Source organism: Podarcis raffonei, chromosome 7, assembly GCF_027172205.1.
Source record: "Podarcis raffonei isolate rPodRaf1 chromosome 7, rPodRaf1.pri, whole genome shotgun sequence".
In the NCBI taxonomy this organism is placed as follows: domain Eukaryota; kingdom Metazoa; phylum Chordata; class Lepidosauria; order Squamata; family Lacertidae; genus Podarcis; species Podarcis raffonei.
The window spans coordinates 42,701,272-42,713,884 of NC_070608.1; the positions used below are offsets into that span (position 1 = coordinate 42,701,272).

At 41.9% G+C, this 12,613-nt stretch overlaps 1 non-coding gene across 1 annotated transcript; it reads left to right on the plus strand.

The window, feature by feature from the left end:
• Window positions 1-1,141: 1,141 nt before the first annotated feature.
• On the plus strand, window positions 1,142-1,224 carry TRNAT-UGU (transfer RNA threonine (anticodon UGU)). Its single transcript has one exon. It is a non-coding gene; the product is annotated as a tRNA-Thr (tRNA).
• Window positions 1,225-12,613: the final 11,389 nt, after the last annotated feature.

Genomic DNA, 12,613 nt, shown 5'->3' on the forward strand with positions numbered 1-12,613 from the left:
TTGCTTATGGTACCCAACACTCTGGCACAAGCTCAATGCCTTTCTAGATTGTGCCAGAAAATGCTTGTACGAAAACATGGTGGCTAAAAAAAGGACCTTCATTCAGAGCATCTTTGGATAGAGAGCAGTTTTTGGATGCGATACAGGATATCTTACACATAAATAATGACACAGAAGGAAGAGTGTGGCAGGCGGAAGTTTCTCCCTCCTGTTGCTGCAACAGGAAAGCAGTAACAACTCCAAGTTCTGTCTTCCACTGAGCTGTTAACAACACAGGCATCCTGTGTCACGTTGCATCAGGAAATCTCATCTGTGCTTGATAACGCTTAGCAGAAATAATGAGCAGATTCAAGCAAAGCCAATACCAATTACCGACATTTTGCAGTGAATTAACAGAAACAGCAGAGGGACATCTGAAGACATGGATGGCCCAACTCGCCACATGGTAGCTGTCTGCCGGAGTATGGTGTTTAGTTTGAGTCTAAAAAGCCAGGGGATTTGGTTTCTTGTGTGATCTTTGATTTGGTGACTCTCTAGTAGTATTAACTAGATGTATGTCTTAACGTCTAAAAAAATATATCATTTGTGATAAATGGAGATACGTACAGGGAGCCGACAGAGAGTATGAGAGGCAGGCCAGAGTGGTTTTTCTCAGGGTGGGACACTGAGGAAGGAGAAACTCTCCCAGGGAGGTGGGAGGGTTCAAGTCTCTGTATGTGTGGAGATTAAGATAAAGCAGCTTTCCAGAATTTCAGGCAGGAGCATTTCCCAGCTCTACCTAAAGCCAGGAATTGAACCTGCATCGTTTCCCAATCTCTGACTGTTAGCAGTTCTCCAGGCAGTATGGAGTATTTGAAAGTACCCAAGGATTGAAAGGGAAACTCTCTCTCTCTCTCTCTCTCTCTCTCTCTCTCTCTCTCTCTCTCAGGTGCAACTTTCTGCAACCCCAGTGAGTCCCTGCAAAAGACAGTCCTAGGTTGTGGAAACTTCTTTGCAGCCTATCACCTGGCAAAGGAAGCTACCTTGTCCCCCTCTAAATTGCCCTACTAATCTCCAGTGGAGTATAGCCTGTTTACTTCCTCGGTGAAATCCAATGGAGTAAAATTGCTTGAGAAAGGGAAAGAGGGATGCAACAAAAGCTGGGGGAAGGACAAGTCTTAGCTCAGTGGTAGAGCATCTGCTTTGTATGCAGAAGGTCCCAGGTTCAATCCCTGGCATCTCCCGGTTAGGTCTGGGTGAGAATCTTGTCTGAAATATTGAAGAGCCGCTGGGAGTCACTGCAGACAATACTGAGCTAGATGGACCAATGGTCTGTCTAAGGCAGCTTCCAAGGTTTCAACGAACACCTCTTCCCTCTTTACAGAGGTGCAATGTTGGTCTAGCATTAAGCCACTCGAATGGAAGGCCCTGCGTACCCAAAGGAAGTGTCTGAGCATGGGCATGGTTATGGAAGACTACGTCTCCTTAGCAGCTGTCCATCAATCTGGCCTGATGTGCTCAACCTCCTTCCCTCCCCACATCTCTGCTCTGCTGAGTAGCTTCAAGCAGGGAGGAGGATGGAGAGGAGGCAGAAGTTAGAAGAAGGAAGGGAAAGACCTGGAAAATGCAAAATACATTTAATTTTTAGGGTATATATATACCTGTAATGCATTTCCCATGAAAAATGCACCACTACTTAGTACTGGCTGTGTTTGCTCATGAAACTTTTAGCTTTGCTGAAAGAGAGTCACCAGGAAGGGCAGAGTTACAGGAAGTCCTGTTGGGTGATCAATGTGTATACAAAACACAAAGGGCAACCATTTCCCTCCCCAAGCCTACCTAAATGGCACCACTGTTACGAGATCTGCCTGACACATAAATTAATATCGTTATTAAAATTACCATTTACACAGTATGCAGGAAAAAATTCCATAATATTAATTTCCCTCGGCAGTCATTCTGAGTTAATTACATGGCAAATTAATTTATGCTTTGTGTGGTTAGGAAATCTCAAGAGAATAGTCTTTCACCGATCAATAGATATCTGATGCACAATGGCTGTATACTATAATTTAATTATGGAGTTTCAGCACACTCATTTCCTAGGTATTTCATGTCCAGATTTCTTAATGTGGAGCACATCTCCTAAACAGCGTCCTCTTATGACACAAGGACCCCACATCCACTGAGCAGTCATCTGTTTAGGGACAATGAGCCCACTCTCCCTCCACTGGTGTCTTGCCTAATGAAGGGTCCCAATCCAGCAACAGAACTGCATGCACGTATAGCCTTGGCCTTTGGACCACATGGGCAACATCTGTTTGCACATGTGGTTTTTGTGCCAGTTGACTGATTATGCACACATGTCCACCTAGCTGGATTGGTTGATTTAACAATGACTGGCAACACTTTAAGAAATATCAGCTGCTGAATGAAATGTCTGGGCCTTGACCACTGTCATGCAGTAAAACAGGTTTTCACAGTCCTGTGTGGTTGCCAGTATACTACCAGGGTGCAAGAATTTTTATATTCTGGGTTCCTCCAGTCTCTTACTTTGCAAACTGCAAAAGACCTGCTTGTTTTTAAGTTGATTTGTTGCACTAGGGCGACAGAACACTTTAATCCACTTTAAATGCATAAGCAGATCCATACTGAGGCATCTGATCAAGGCCTGTATTTTAAAATGAGCTTAAAGATTTGCAAATGTTTTATGCCAGGCAGAAAACCAGCTGGCTAAGGACTTTGGCAGATGTTTATCCTCCTGGACACGGCCCCCCTGATTTATAGCAGGAGCCAAAATTCTCAAAGTTGTAAAAGGGAATTACAGGCTGGGAGCAAAGGTTACATTGACCCTACATATTACAGAATACAATCAAGCTGCAAAAACACTAATTAAGGGTTGGTAAATAGTAAGATTTATTGTTTAACAGAAAATAATACCATGTGCCTCCCATTAGAGACTTTAGCCACATTTTCCTAAGGTTAAAGGGCAAGAGCTAATGGGAAAAGCAGCTGGCCGGGAAAGGGGGGTGTAAACTGAAGAGGTTTTACTTTGAAAAGGATCTATGTTAATGTATGAGATTTGTTGGCTTAAATGTAATTATGCAAAGGATTTAGAAAGTAAGAAATGTTAGATTCTTATGTTAGATTCTTATTTCATTGATGGTGTGTGAGAATGTGAACCCAAGATCTCTGTTTAAGACAAAATGTAAGACCATGAGCCATCTGTTTTAGCCATCTATTTTGGAATGGAGGGGCAACAAGGGCAAAAGCTGATCTGGTAATTAAGGTGCCTTGTCGAGGCAAATGTAAGATATATGGCTACTTGTCTGCCATTTATGGATAGAAGGAAATATAGCTCTTTGTCTCCCATAAAAGGTAATAGGAAATGGGTGTATCTTTTATGATTGGTTCTAGCAAACAGCCAATAGGAATTTCAACCAGGCTGATTGGACAGAGGCAGCCAAAGGAGGAGCAAGGGGGCTGGGTTGAGGAAATATAAGTGCTGGCCATCAGGGCTGGAGCATAGGCAGAGCTTTGGTAACCATATACCACTGTGCCTATCATTTATTTGTCTGACAAATAAATTATTATTTTAATTTCTCTATTGCTGCGTTGAATATTTCATTCCAGCTAAGCGTTAACCACAAGCAGGGTGCTACAATACCATCCATTTAAAACATATTCAAAATGCATTATTATTATTTATTAAATGTCTATCCTACCCTTCATCCAGAGATCACAGGGAGGTTTACACATACACATTGTTGCACGGTACCCCAATCTTGAGCGCCACAAGATTCCACCAGGTGCCTACCCAGGGTTCGTGTTTCCTTTGGAATGGGGTACAGCAGCAACTGTGGTGTCTTTATTATTTATGGTTTATTTATGCATACAGTCATACCTTGGAAGTTGAACAGCTTAGTTCCTGAATGTTTTGGCTCCCGAACATCGCAAACCTGGAAGTGACTGTTCCAGTTTGTGAACTACTTTTGGAAGCTGAATGTCCGACGGGGCTTCTGTAGCTTCTGATGGGTGCAGGAGCCTCCTGCAGGGTCCTCCCTTAAAGAGGGCACATATTGCAGTGAGACCTGGAAACCAACACCCTGTGTTGTGGGTGGGTACGATTGGTCAGCCACAACACCCGATTGGTAGGTCCCTCGTAGCTGGGTGCAATCTGGTCAATGGGACGCAGTCCAAACAATTCAAGGGACCTATTTATGCCCATGCATATGCCGTCATGCATCATCTGTCGTTGGGACAGGGGCATGGGCAGGAATTTCCCCCACTTGGCTGATTGGCTGTTGCCATTTGGGTTTCGCCTGCCACATAGCAAATAATCACAACTTGTAAGGTTGCAGATAGGCTCTGGTTCAGGTGATAGGGATGGGAGAATGCTCTCGCCATCCCTATGTGAAGGGTATTCCGTTAAAGGAATCCAGGGACTCAAATGGTTTGGTCAACCCCTGAGAGGGGGTTGTACCTGTGCCAGAGTCCAGGGGGACATCTGGGTGGCAGACATAGTCTGTTCCTGACTTTTCGCTTATCCAGGTGTTCACCCTTGGCTGACCTATGCTGGAACCCTGGGTCAGCACTACCTGCATGATAGGGAGCTAGTCGAACCAGAGCCTATGGAACCAATCACTTTATGTAATCCATAAAGTTGTGGCCTAAATTCTGCTAAAAACCAAAATTTGAGTCAAGTGTGAATTTATTTAGGGGGGAGGTTTCTGGGTCTGAACACGCAAAAGCCTTAGAGAAAACAGACCCTCAGGTAAACTCCCCCTTCCAAAAGAACCAAAACAAAGCACTAGGTCCATGAGCAAGCTTAGTGATCATGGAATGCTGATTGACTGTTAGGGGAGGGGCAAGGAGAAAAAATGGGATCTCAGGAAAGGGCAGTGTTTCACCTAACCAGCCATAAATAGGAGCACTCCACACGGTAGCATTTTATACTTATGGATTCTGTCCTTGGCAAAAAGAAAAAAAAGGTTAGCACTTTTCTTTTTTGCAATCTCAGCTAAAGCTACTTTTCACAAAGGTATAATCTAAATGCATGTACATGAAGAACATTATTACTTGGGTGCTAAAAAATGAAACTCTTGATGGTTGTTCCTTGCACATCTCGCAGCCCCCATTTTCAAGAGGGACTGAGGCTCGTGGGAAAGTTATTTTCATTTTTTCCAAGTGCTCTGCTTTCAAGGAACGCTGGTGTATAAATGAAATGCAGCAGTCACTTGTGCTACAGACCATGGGGCTTCAATTGCTTCTTCTTCATGCAAATGCAATATTAATTTGCTGGCATTTTACCTTTGACATAATTACAACTTCTTACGTGGCATGGTTGGAATAGAAAACATTCCCCATATAATGAAATAGAGTGTAGTGACAGCTTTCAATCAAATACTAGTTTACGTTGCACCTAGAGACTTGAAGGACTTGCTTTCATTTATGAGGAATAAGCAAAGTGCATGAAATATTAGTGCCAGATATCATGACCAATTAAGATCAGATGCCACATATGATCATAAGCAGTAAGGAAAGGGCTGTTGCTCAGTGGTAGAGCATACAAGACTTTACACACAAAAGGTCCCAGGTTCAAACCCCAGCATCTCCAGGTAGGATCAGGAATGTCATCTGTCTAAAACCCTGGAGGCCCACTACTGGTCAGAGTGTGGACAATACTGAGCCAGATGCACCCAAGGTCTGACTTGGTATCAGGTAGCATCCTTTGTTCTACAAAATAACCATATTAGAGAAAGACTTATTAATAACCTGTTCCAAATGTTTCTTTTCTGACCATCACCACACCTTCCCACCAAACCCGTTAGCTATTGCTAAGAGAAGATAGTAGATTGATGAGGCTGATGTATAGTACATAAATGATTTCCCCAGTGCACATCATATTGGGTACCTGCAGATGATTATGGGGATTGAAAAGAACTCAGAATTGGAATATATTATGAACAAATTCTATCACCACATTATATTATATTATATTATATTATATTATATTATATTATATTATATTATATTATATTACATTACATTACATTACATTACATTACATTACATTACATTATTATAATTTGTATATCACTCTTTATCCATAGATCTCAGGGTGGTTCACAACATAAAATTACAAAAACACAAAATACATAAAAAGAACAAAAACAAACCAATAATCTCCCCTCCCAAACCTGTATGGCTTTTACTGGAAAATTATTAGCCAATGAGCAATCCAAAAGGTTTAATTCTGAAAAGTGGCTTTCAACTTACCAAATGATTGAAATGAAAGCTTCCGGTCACATTAGAATATCTAGCTAGTCATATATCGGATATATTTCTGAAAGGTGGCAAGTCAATATTTTTTTAAGGGTTTTTAGAAATATGGCAACCCTACCAGAGACAGTAAAATCCTTCTTCCAGAACTCAAAAGAGTGACAGCTGAGATCTCCAGTTAAAACAAAAACCATTCTAAAATGTATCCATTCTGTTGGAACCCCGTACAGTTATCACAGCTCATGTTAAAGAAAATGCATAGCTCTTCCAAGTTCTGAAACAATGGTGTTCTAAGTAGGGGAAAAAACCCCACACTGTGTTTTAGGGCATAGACATACTACTAGCATCATGTTTGAATTTAGCCTTCCAAGCAAATGAGTCCATGACTGGCCTTTCAGAAGATCAGATAAATAAAAAAATGAAATACTAAAAATGTACCCATACCTGTTTGCATAAAGAAAGAAAAACTCCATCATGGCTTAAAATTAGCCAGCAAAATTATCTGATGTGGTTTGGGAAAGAAGAACTGCAGGCTAAAAGGGAACAGCAGCACATTGAAAGAACAAAAGAGTTATTACATTATATAAGTGTCGGATCATTAATTGGATGCCCTACAGTGTGGAAGAGCTAGTCACCTCCTAATTCTGGAATAGCCTGCTGCCCTTGAACTGGTTACCCAAGCCTAATTATACGTATGTCGCCTTTTGTGGACGCTAATAATGCTTCTTTGAAGATTAGCTGACAGGGACCTCTGAAAGTAATATCTCTCTTTCATAGCATGTCTGATTATACCTGCCTTCAGGGGCAACATCCTCAGTGAGGTTTGATCGCTGCTTGCATGACTGTTTTGTGTGAACTTACTGATGAAAAACAAATAAATCAACCTTGTTACCCGACTCTTAAATACTTTAAAATGGCCCTACGCATTCCCGTCAATCTTTGTTGGCATGGTCTCTTAAGCTGCATATTTTTTTAATGTGGTTGCCCTTGAAATTAATGGTTGAAGACCTGTTTCTCTGCCATAAGACATTGTTTCTGAGTGGGTCTCTGCTTACGCATAAACTCAAATGCTAGGCACAGTCCATCAGAGAGCACAAGCTTCACAATGCTGGTATTGCTGTAGAGTTTATAGGTTACCTTGCTTCAAAGTGACCCTGATATATCATGGGCACTTTAACTATCCCGTCACTCTCCGATGCATGAGTGATCATTTCTGCTATTAGACCAATAAACAGATTGGGCTTCACTTTGATACAAAAACTAGGTTTGAATAGGCTTCTGGGGAAACCATGGCTAATGCACAAAGTTAATGACTTAGCCTCACAATTCTCCAATGGGGGAAAAATACATTTTAGTAATTTTGTGGATTCCTGCTGCTTCTGCCCTTCAAGGAACAAATTATCCCCTGATTCCATGCTACTTGACTCCTTATTATCAGCTAATCTTAAACAAACAGCCCCCTCAGTCCTCTTCTGCAGTGATTTATGGAAGTGCAAAGGTCTGCTTTCCTGCTGCCCTATGGTAACACATTAGTTGCCAAATCCATTCTGAGGAATGGATTTAAACGATTAGGAGGATTTATGTCTTGGTTCCACCTATATTTGAGGGGATAAAGAAGGAGTCAAATCCTATGCCTTCTGCAGGTTAAATGGAGAAGGAACAGTAGAAAGTGGTTGGATAAGTAGATGCAGACCCATCTGAGAAGGACAAAACAGGCTAGAAAGGATTGGAATTACTTTTGAACAGAAACATGTTGCACAGCTGTGGTTGGTTATAAAAGGGAAACACTTTGAAGATAAGTCTCAGGCAAGTTGTTTCTACCTGCTTCACAGTAGATAACCTTGTATTTGTACCAGCCAAAGGATGGCAGCAGGGTCTACAATGCCGGAAGGCTGTGCAACTCGGTTTAGCATGAATAGACAGCTGGCATAAAAATAAGAAGTCTACCTTAAAAGCACCACATACTATTTAGCACACCCCTGGAATCTTCTCAAGGATGATTAAGGAAATACTATAAGCAGGGTTTTTATTAATATCCCACTGTTCTAGGATATCTGGAAAGAGATAAAAGAATAACTGGCCTCAGAAAGAAGTCTCAGTTTTGGAAGAGCAAAAGGAAAGGCGCAGTGGGAGAGCATCGGCTTTGCATGCAGATCTCCCCAGTTTCAATCCCCGGTATCTTCATGTAAGGCTGGGAATGTTGTTGGCATTCATCTGCCTTGGGAGACAATGGAGGAGTGCACCTTTGGGGGGTGAGGTCAAGCTGTTGGATGGGTTGCAGCACCTGCTGTGGCTGCAGAGACTATTGAGGGAGAGATGTGCAGGTGGGGCAGATAAAGGGGTCCAGTTGTGCTGCCACAGATGCGGCCTGGTGCTTCTTTTCTCTACACTCCTCCCAGTAGTCTTTTCTCTTCTGGTCCCTGGTGAGCACACCTTGGAGAGCCTTCCATCTTCCATTCTGTGGACATGACCAAACCAGCGTAGATGTCGCTGAAAAAGGAGTGTGAACATGCTGGGCATGTGAGATGCGAACTTGGGAAAGCCCACCTTGATTTGGAATTCTGTCCTGCCATGTAATACACAAAAGTCTCCTGATGCAGTGCGTATGGAAGGTGTTGAGGTGTTGCTTCTGAAGGTTGCAAGTTGTCCAAGACTCACTTCCATAGAGCAATTCACCCTGTGTAAAACCCTGGAGAGCTGCTTCTAGTCAGTATCCACAGTGCTGAGCAAGATGGAACAATGGTCTGTCTGACTTGGTGCAAAGCAACTTCCTTTATTCCTATGTTCCAAAGACGGTTGCTTTACAGTAGTAACACACAAGCATTTCCCAAACCAATGAGAATACAGGATGCTTTGATGGGTGGCCAATCACATTGTTGCTTTTGTCCCTCGAATTAACTATACAGCACACATTGTATCTGGGAGGCAATGAATATTGATGTTTCTGAATACTACAGCAAAAGGGGAATACTGAACTGTTTGCTTCCATTATGCACCAAAGTTCCAAATGATCAGACTTTTTCTAGGGTATTTGTTATTTTCATTCTCAGATTTTTACCCCATTTTACCCCATACTTAAACTATAACTGCCAATCTGTTATAGTTTCAGATTCATTAACTTGACTATGTTTGCTAATTAATCATTGACTCATCAATCAATCAATCAATCAATCAATCAATAAACTGAAATTCAATACCACATAATCTTGATATATTATAATGGGCCTCTTTCCACAGACACACTCTTCTCTGACCCTCAATTAGATTTGCAGAGATTTTTCTTCAAGCTTTGATACATATGCAAACTGCTGATATTATAATACCTACATAATAAAACACTGTATTATTTGCACAATCATGCACTTCACACTGTTAAAAGCACACTTGAGAATTAAAGTGAAAGCTGGCAGTGCTCAATGACTACCCTTGTAATAAAAGGTCATTTAGCTATGTTTGCTTGAACAGAGAGCAGTATGCCATTAATCCATGTTATGTTCCACATATTACATTCAACAGATAGCTACTTAGGAAGGTTGGTGCTACTGTTCAAATTAGGCTGCAGTCATAAGAATGTTTGCAAGGATGTTCTGCTAAACTCAGTGGGACTTCCTTCTGAGTTGCCACATTCGGCAATGTGGTTGTTAAGTCATATATTTGTTATTCAATTTTGTCTGATCTTCTATGAAAACGTATCATGGGGAAAACATTTTTGCACTTACATGCCTTTGTCCTTTGCTCAACTTTACATGGGGACCTGCCATTTTTCTCCCACTCAACCATTTTAGGTCCCATTCCTAAACACATGTCCACGCTGGCTTCAGATTGCAGTCTTAATAACATTGTGCCATTATGGATATTAATGTAGACTTGCTGTCTATAGAATCTTTTCCACATGTGGGAGACAGGTGTCTTGTAGAGGCTAATTTGATGTAATAAGGTAAAGGTAAAGGTACCCCTGCCCATACGGGCCAGTCTTGACAGACTCTAGGGTTGTGCGCTCATCTCACTCTAGAGGCCAGGAGCCAGCGGTGTCCGCAGACACTCCCGGGTCACGTGGCCAGCGTGCCGAAGCTGCTCCGGCGAACCGGCACCAGAGCAGCACACGGAAACGCCGTTTACCTTCCCGCTATAAAGCGGTACCTATTTATCTACTTGCACTTAAGGGTGCTTTCGAACTGCTAGGTGGGCAGGAGCTGGGACCGAACGACGGGAGCTCACCCTGCCACTGGGATTTGATGTAATAAAGGCTACATCAAGTCTGATCTTGTTGGCCTAGTGTACTTTCTAGGTCTTTAGAATGTGGCCTGTGCTCCAACAATTGACTAGGGAAAGACTATACTCAGAGACCCAAGACCTTGAAGCTCATCAAGCACTAACTTAGAGCAAGAACCACTTCAGTAAATCAGCTTGGACATGTTGCATCACATAGGTCACCATAGGCTTATTAAAGCTTTACTTTAATGGCTGGCTACTGGAGGAAAACAGAAATCTGTTTCTTTTCAGAAATCGTCTCTTTAGGGTCCGTAAGACCCCCCCCCCTTAAACTAAGTAGTATGAAGGAATTGAGGTCATTTGGAAACCTTTGGTGAAATTATGTATTACATTCCTATTAATAACTCTATTCGTGCAAGACAGACTTAAGCAGGCACTAATGACAGCAAAAGCCATTTGAACAAGGGTTAATGTAAGTAGGGAAATGGCAGTGTTACAAATGTTATTCTACGGAACTTTATAATGGGAGTTGAATGCAGAGAGTGACAGATTTAGGAATATATAAATCATGCAGAGCTCACTAATTCCTCTACCCTAGAGACTATTGTAAAAATAGCTTTATAACCTAGCTACTCGCTGCTTCCATTGCAGCTACAAATATGATGGCTTCTATCGTGGCAGCCATTTAAAGAGAGATTAAATCAATATGCCTCTTTTTTCCTGCAGATTTGTCTGCACCGTGTTCTGTTATGTGCATCCTGTTGACACTGACATTGCCACTGCAGATCATGTAGTTCTGTCCTCCATACATGCTAATTTGGAGAGCGGATTTCAGATATTGCTGTGTTAACTTGTTATACCTGCGGTGGTTCAGCACTTCCCTGCCTAGCCTGTAGGGAGCATGAGGGGGGGGGGGGGTCAAAGGCTGCAGCCTTTCATTAGCAGCCTGGCTTGGATATTCAGCTGCAGCAGTGGTAGTCTTGAGGTGTGTGAGTGAATAGGCCTATGCTGCCTCCCAGTTCAACCCCTGACTCTGTTTCCCTTTAAATTATACCTCTCCTCCTTTTTATAATTGTTGCAGCTCTCATTAGTTTCCCCAGTCCACCAGGATTACTCCACTAGAAGAAAAAGGGATCCACTAGGCCTTTTCTAGAGAGAACATGGAACCATGCCACTTATGAGACATTGCATACCAGCTTTGAAACACAAACCTTATTGTGAAGATTGTTTCTGGATTATTCCTTACAAGCAACAATAGCGACGGTCCAGGCTTCCACTTGACAGCATTTTGAAGCGAAAAGCAATCAATAACACCTGGAGCATCTTTTTTTGTGTTAATCAGACTCTGAGATTTCAAAACTGATTAAGCTTCATTTTATGTCTTCCCTTCCTTCCATGCTCTGTCAAAAAGGTATAAATAACTATTCTTAAAAGCTTGGTAGTGGAATAAAGTACATTGACCCCAATATGAACTATTGTATGCATTCTAATGCAAAGTCAACTACCGTATTTTTTGCTCTATAAGACTCACTTTTCCCCTCCTAAAAAGTAAGGGGAAATGTGTGTGCATCTTATGGAGTGAATGCAGGCTGCGCAGCTATCCCAGAAGCCAGAACAGCAAGAGGGATTGCTGCTTTCACTGAGCAGCGATCCCTCTTGCTGTTCTGGCTTCTGAGATTCAGAATTTTTCCCCCTTGTTTTCCTCCTCCAAAAACTAGGTGCGTCTTGTGGTCTGGTGCGTCTTATAGAGCAAAAAATATGGTACTTCATCCTGCTCCTTGGTTTTGATTTAGAGATCAAAGTACTTGCATCTGCCATTCAGTACTGAGCTAGATGAGTCAATGGTCTGACTGTGTGAGGCAGCTTCCTTTGTTGCTGTGTTTTTATTGTTAAAGATCATATCACACACACACACATTAATATATTATTTTAGTTATGTATCAAGAAAATACCATTGCTAGAATACACAAAGCAACAGATTATTCTCCCATTTCATGCCCAGTAATTGGGATTTTGATGGAAATATGGAGTACATGGTTTGTCAAAGGGAATAAACATATTGTATTGTATAACAAGATTGGTTTTTACTGGCACCTTGCAGTCAGAAGGTGGTGCTGTTGATTAGCAGCAGCCGACAGTA